This window comes from Canis lupus, chromosome 38, assembly GCF_048164855.1.
Source record: "Canis lupus baileyi chromosome 38, mCanLup2.hap1, whole genome shotgun sequence".
Lineage (NCBI taxonomy): Eukaryota > Metazoa > Chordata > Mammalia > Carnivora > Canidae > Canis > Canis lupus.
The window spans coordinates 20,120,846-20,128,097 of record NC_132875.1 but is presented as its reverse complement, the minus strand read 5'-3'; the positions used below and the strand labels follow the sequence as shown (position 1 = coordinate 20,128,097).

The 7,252-nt window shown below is 35.5% G+C and overlaps 1 pseudogene; it reads left to right on the top strand.

The window, feature by feature from the left end:
- Nucleotides 1-5,278: 5,278 nt before the first annotated feature.
- LOC140626772 (peroxiredoxin-2 pseudogene) lies at nt 5,279-6,180 on the top strand (annotated as a pseudogene).
- Nucleotides 6,181-7,252: the final 1,072 nt, after the last annotated feature.

Below are 7,252 nucleotides of genomic sequence, written 5' to 3'. Positions count from 1 at the left end.
CTTTTTGTGTATTTCTTAATCTTATTAGTTGCAATTACTCCTGAAATGAGTAAACATACCTTTTATTTCTTTTTATCTTTGCTATTATCTAGTACAGTGCCTTATATATCAGAGTTGCTTAAAATAATTTAAAATAATTTATTTGTAGAGTGAATATTTTCCATGTGCTAGCCCCTTCATCTTATAAAATACTAACACCCTCACCCTGCATCTACCCAGACAAGACTGACACATTCAAGGCTCCTGAATATAAGATTGTTTCACTGGATTATGAAAGTATATTATGAACATGTAAAATAAAGGAAGTGCTTGTTCTTATTGCAGGTAGAAATGTAAATAAAAACGTGTTCATAGTAGTTAAAAAACAAAAGAAATGAACCCTAAAATATGCAGAAAAAATTCAATCAGAAAGCATGGGATATACATATAAGAAACTTCTAAAATGTTATTTAAAAATTATAAAACAAAAATGGAGTAAATGAAAAGATACATGTAATTGTTTATATCAAGACGGTGTGGTGGAAGTTGTTGAAATGTATTATGACCAATTATGAACATTGTCATACGTTCTTGCATTATTATTTTCTTAATTTTGTTTTCTAAAAAGAATTAATATGGAATATGGTATGATGTAAAGTAGTGCATCATGATAGTTGTCAAATAGTAGCTAAACAACAACGTGTGGAGTTGTAGGGGAAGAGAAGAGCTAGAATGGGGGTGGTGGTGAATGGGACTACATGACCCTCAATACTTCTTTCATAAAAAAGGTAATACCATGACTTTATCAGGACAATTGCTATGTAAACTAAAATTCTTTCCTAAAAGTGTATATCATTGAAAACTATGTTTAAATTTCTCAAAGGCAAATTGGAAGAATGCAAGGACATTTGTTTTGCAAAGAAATGTCCTGCACACTTTTCTTTTCTTTTTTTTTTTTTTTACTAAACTAATAATTGTCTGGCTTCAGGGAGCAAGTCCCATGGATAATATTGCAAGATTTGGTGCAATACTATTCATCTTTTAGCCATGATATATTTAGTTTCTAAACCTTTACATTTATAGACTAAAATTTACTTAATCTTTATTCAATTTCTCATTTTAAGTTTTTGATCTAATGAATATCATTTACAGAGAGACAAACCACAACGTATCTCCCACATATTACATATCTCCCATGTATTGTAAGTGTAGACACTCTAGGATATTTTCCAAGGATAATTTTGTTTTTAACTTATAATTAACAAAACCTGTAAGAATATGATGAAAAATAAAATTAAAAATTAATTAATAAAATTAAAATTAAATAAAATTTAAAAAAAGGAAACTAAAATCCTTAGGATGGGGTAGTTTCCTTTTCTCTTAGCTTAGATGCAGACTGTTCAGTCGAGCAGTTTGGTTTCACTTCATGAGAAAGCCGAGTGGGCTCTCGGCACATCCATGCTTTAAAGAAGCACCACTGTCCCCAGGTTCTAATGCAGCACTTTAACAGCATCTTGAAAGCCTAATGAACCTCAGGCATATTCATACAGTTCAAAAGAAGTCCCATGAATCCTCTTACACTGTTTATGCAGCACACATTTTTAAAAGGAAGACATTTTTAGTGCATGCAACTCTGTTTTCCATAGGATCCATACTCTAATGGGATAGAACTGGGTGAGAAAGGGTTCCCTCCTTCCCCAACCCCATGCTCCATTCTGAAGCAACACCACGAAGATTGTTTCGTAAATATATTTTTTAAAGATTTTATGTATTTATTCATGAGAGACAGAGAGAGGCAGAGACATAGGCAGAGGGAGAAACAGGCCCCCCGTGGGGACCCCCATGCGGGACTCCATCCCAGGACCCCATGATTTGGACCTGAGCCAAAGGCAGATGCTCAACCACAGAACCACCCAGGTGTCCCTGTTTTGTAAATATTTTTAAGTGCCCTTCCATGAGCATTGACTATAAGGTGTTTTTTTTTTCCCCCTTACTGCTACATAACACCACAACTGCCTACTGGTGCTCCTATTTCTACTACTATTACCATCACTACTACTACTGAAGCACTCTGTGTTTCTGACAACATGGAACAACATTGTAATTATCATTTTAAAAGACCAGTAAGCTGAGACAAAGAGGTTAAGTATGGCAAATAGAAAAATTACAAAAAATCGGTATATAGCCTCTCTTTAAGTCAAGAGAAAAATCAGAAAACATGATACAGAGATTTACCCTTAACTTTTGTTCTTCATTCAAATTGTTCATTATTACTATAAATACCAGCTTGTTTCTTGGTTTAAAAAGCATTTAGCTTCTCTGAGTGTTGTTTTGTGTATTACCATCCTAACAGTGGCAGCAGTGTACCCGTGCTACGTAAAATATTTTGTCCCATTTAAGTCAAGATGAACTTCCCTCCCACCTCAGAAATGAAAGTTCTCTAAAATAGTCTGGATCAGTAAAGATAAACTCCTATTAAATATTGTTTCAAAATAACTATCTATTTTAATACTTATAAATACTATGTTCTGGTTTAAAAAAAAAAGAAGTGCATTTTCCTAGGACTTAGAAATCACTAATTACTGCTATGCACTTCACTTTGGTACAAAATCTTTTGTACCCAAAATCTTTTTCTTTTCCTTAATTGAAAACAGTGTCACAAAAGCATTTAAAGAAATCCAGTAGGAAAGTGGTTAAGGTTTTAAGCAATTTGAAGTCATATAAGGCTAAATTTAAATCACAATTCTAACTGTATAAACTTTGATAAACAACTATACATTGTTGTAAAATGGGCACAATATAAACTGGATCACAATGTCATTTTAAATATTATGTGAACTAATTATGTAAGGCAAGACACAGTTTGCACACAGCAAATAACTAAATTAATGTCAGCTTAAAATTATCAACAATATTTCACTGTATAATAATTTTAAAAAATATATTGGGATGTCTGGGTCGCACGATTGAGCATCTGACTGTTGGTTTTGGCTCAGGTCCTGATCGCAGGGTCCTGAGATCAAGTCCTGCATCAGGCTCCCCACTCAGTGTAGAGTTGGCTTGCAATCCCCTTCCCTCTGCCCTTCCCACTCGTTCTCTCTCTCTCTCTCTCTCTCTCAAATAAATCTTTAAAAAAATATATTTATCCAAAGGGTTTAGGCAAATTACATGACAAGTCATCTATAATATCTTTAGTTATAAAAGTTTCTATCACATATTCAAAGAAACCTAAAAGAATGACTTTGGAGATCCAGAAGCATTTTCTTTAAGGTTCTCTCAAAAAGAGTAATGTAGGTATGCTAGTTTCATCTATATATCCAACAGGTATTTTACAGCTACTATATTCTAGGCTCTGTGCTAAGCCACTAATAAATACTGGTGAATAGAAGAAAATAAAAATAGTCTCTATGAGATCTGTGGTATTGTTTTGGTTCAATTAAACAGTAAAATTAAAGACCACTTGCAAGTTATGCTGGCACTAGGAGTTTAGTTCCAAAAACAACAGCAAAGCAGATAACAATGTCCTAAAGTAAAACAATAAAAACATCATTATTTTTAATAAGTTCCTACAAATTTTAATTAGGAAGAAAGGGAAAGATCCAGAATTTAACAATTAGTTTATGCACAATTAAGTATATGGCAATATACATGCAGAAAAGCTGTTCTACTAAAAAGGTGAGAAAGTATTGGGACAAAACAATAGATAGTGAGATAGGCAAGAAAAGAGCCTTAGAAAGGAGACTTTTTTCAGAAAGCACAGGGAAACCTATAATAAAATAATAGCTAATATTTTATAATTGTTTACTCTGTGCCAGAAAATGACAAAGCAATATGTATGTTTTATATCCTTTAATCCCCTCAAGAAAGAAGTATAGCCATCTTATTATATATGAGAATACTGGATTTCGATATTGTGGTAATTTGTTCAAAGTCACAGAACATGTCACCAGTGGCAGACTGAGTTTAACACAGATCTTCATGTCTCCAAAATCCAAGCACTCATCTACTATGTTCTGTGGACAGTGATAAATTTGGAACCTTAAACACTCTATCTTTTTAATGAAACTAACTTCGCAGGTGCTTTTCTTTGTTTTGTCCAGCTGGTAACTAGCTCTGCATATTTACTTTGTGAACACAATAAAATTAAGGAAAATTACGGAAGGAGAGGAAAAATGGCAATCATGTGAAGATGTGAGCCGTGATACATTTGATTTCTGAATAATTTTATTGCCATAATTAAAAATATTTCTACTAGGAAGTTATCAAAAAGATTATTTGACAATTAATTGACTTTATCATTTAAGTATTGTTAATATTTATGTATATCTATTATTGATATTAATCAATGTATAAAAATTAAGGTAAACTATGTAGGATAAAAATTAAGGTAAACTATGTAGGATTAAAATATCCTTAAAATTTATTTTCATAGAATATTATTGAACATACAGAAAAAATGAAGAAATCACATAAAATAGCATATTTAATCATTTTCTCTATATGATTAGAAGTCTGTTATCAAATATAACTTAATTTTCAATTTCATTCCAACCTTAATTGGAATTGTCTTGCTCAACAAATAATTATGCACCAAACACATAAAAATATGGCACTATGCTATGCCATGTGCAATAATTAAATTTTTTTAAATTACTGGAAGGATTTATAATGCTCTACAGAGTATACATAAATACGAAGGATATTATTCCGTAGGAGGAGAAAAGCATAGCCAATTCTCAGGCAAGAGTGAGACATTCAAAAACAGCTTTCAAATTGTCACCTCATTGGCACAGAACACACTTTATCTATGGCCCATAAACCACCAAAATAGATATCAGCTACCCCGGCCTCAGAAGCTACAGTCTCATCTGAGAATGGGTATTTTGTATGCTCTCTGGTTTTACAGTCCAAGCTTGGTGAAATGATCTGGCTCAATAATTCAAAAACTAAAACTAAAAGTTTTCTCAAACAACTAAAAGGTAACAGAAACTATAAGCCTGAAATTTATATTACTTGTGTATGTGGGCGTCCATGTGCGTGCATGTGCACGTGTATATATTTATAAGTTGGATACAGGCTGGCCCATGATATGTTTCAAACTTTACTGCAGAATTATTTTAATCACTGAGCAGCACATGGAATTTTTCACTGGCCATGAATCAGCATCATGATTGAGGCATGTCTAGGGAGAAATTCTGGTTTGCAACAAAGCAGCCGAGAATAACCATATATGTTAAAAATCTCAACACACTGGATTTTGATTAAATACAACACAAAACCAATTATCAAAAGAAACAAAACAAACAAACAAAGAACCCATCTTGTAATATTTGCACACAAGTATTCATTGATCTGGAAGTTAGGTCTAAGTTCGAGCTATTTTAAATATTGTCTATAAAGAAAGAGAAATTGTAATTGTAGGGAAGCAATTCTGAGATGGGCGCGCTGAGGATGCAAGTCTGTGAGTCTACCAGTCCGTCTGTCCTGCTCTTGCCGACACAGTTTTCAGCCTTGACCTCCAGCAGTGCGAACTTGGGAAAGCTGGCCCAGAACTTCCAGGCCACCTTCGAGGACAAGGTGAAGCTCTCCGACCACAGAGGGAAGTACTTGGTCCTCTTTTTCTACCCACTGGACTTCACCTTTGCCCTTTGGAGATCACGCCTTGCAGTGAGTGTGCCAAGGACTTTGGCAAGCTGGGGCTCTGAGCTGCTGGGGGTCTCTGTGGACTCTCAGGTCACCCAGCTGGCTTAGACCAACACTTTGAGGAAGGAGGGAGGCTTGGGGTCTCTGAACATCCCCCTGGTGGCAGATGTAACCAGAAGCCTGTCAGGGGATTATAGCTGCTGAAGAAAGATGAAGGCGTTGCCCTCAGGGGCCCCTTTATCATCAATGGCAAGGATGCTCTTCGCCAGGTCACTGTCAACAATTTGCCTGTGGGGCACTCTGTGGACAAAATCTGTGGCTGGTCCAGGTCTTCCACTATGCGCATGAGCATGGGGAAGTCTGTCGGCTGGCTGGAAGCGAGGCAGCAACGAAGTCAAGCCTAATGTGGACAACAGCAAAGGATAATTCTCCAAATACAAAGAGGCTCGCAGACAGGTGGAAAGCTTGGGCTGTTGGCCTCCACCTGTACCCCTATCTAGATTCCCCCATTCTGACAGGAAAGGCCAGACCTGCCTCCTTAAACTCCATAATCCATGATTTTGAGGGCTAGGCCAAGGCCTTCTCATTCTCCTAGCTGGGATCTTGTGAATGGTGACCCCTTCCCTGGAGTCCACCTAGCTGGGCACAGGCCCAGAAGTAACCAATAAAGTATGAAAATAGAGAAAACAAAAACACAAACAAATCAAAATAAAACAAATTTCCAGGAAGGAAAGGCCTTAAAGTAGCACATTTTTACAATGAGGAGAAAATATCTACATACTTATGTTTGATAAAAGGCCTATATCCAGAATGTATAAGGAGTGCCTACATCTCTTACCAAAAAGGCCAAAGGACCATGAAATATGCTCAAAATCATTGGTCATTAGAGAAGTGAAAATTAAAACCACAATATCCTACCCTTATACACCACTCCAAAGGCTAAAACAACCGATGCTATTAAGCTCGTGCAGTTGGTAAGAAAGTCAAAATGTAGAGCCACTTTGGAAAATAGGTTGGTGGATTCTTATAAAGATAAACATAATATACATTATTACCCAACAATCTCATGTCTAGATATATTCCCAAGAGAAGTGAGAATACATATCTACACAAATCTTTAGATTCCAAATAACTTATTGTTACTCTTGTAGACTTAGTCTTGGGAAGCATTCAAAATTTGCTTTCTTAAAATCCTGAGAGGAAGAGTCAGGATTTACGCAGGTTTTACTGCGTAACTTGAACACATGAAGTGGTGTGTTTGGCACACTTCACACCTGTTTTGTATTCTCTTGTGTTACACAGGCTACAAGCTCCACTTCCTCAGCCTGCCCTTGACTCACCTGGTTTGTCTAAGGGTTGTCTTAGTTATGTTAATGTTTTTCTTGACTAAGAACTCCAGGGAAAAGGTAGGACAAGAATCTCAAGTTGCTTCTGAAAATCTTTAACTGATGTCATTACACTTATCATAGAAACTGTGATCACTATTCTTAGAATTTTTTTTTCAGAAGAAAATATTTTGACTTGCGTGGATAGTGCTGAAGAAAGGAAGATTCAGTTGTCATGACAAATCCTATATGAAAAGAGTCAATGTACCTAATTGTACTCAACTGAAAAAAAAGTGGTTATTTTG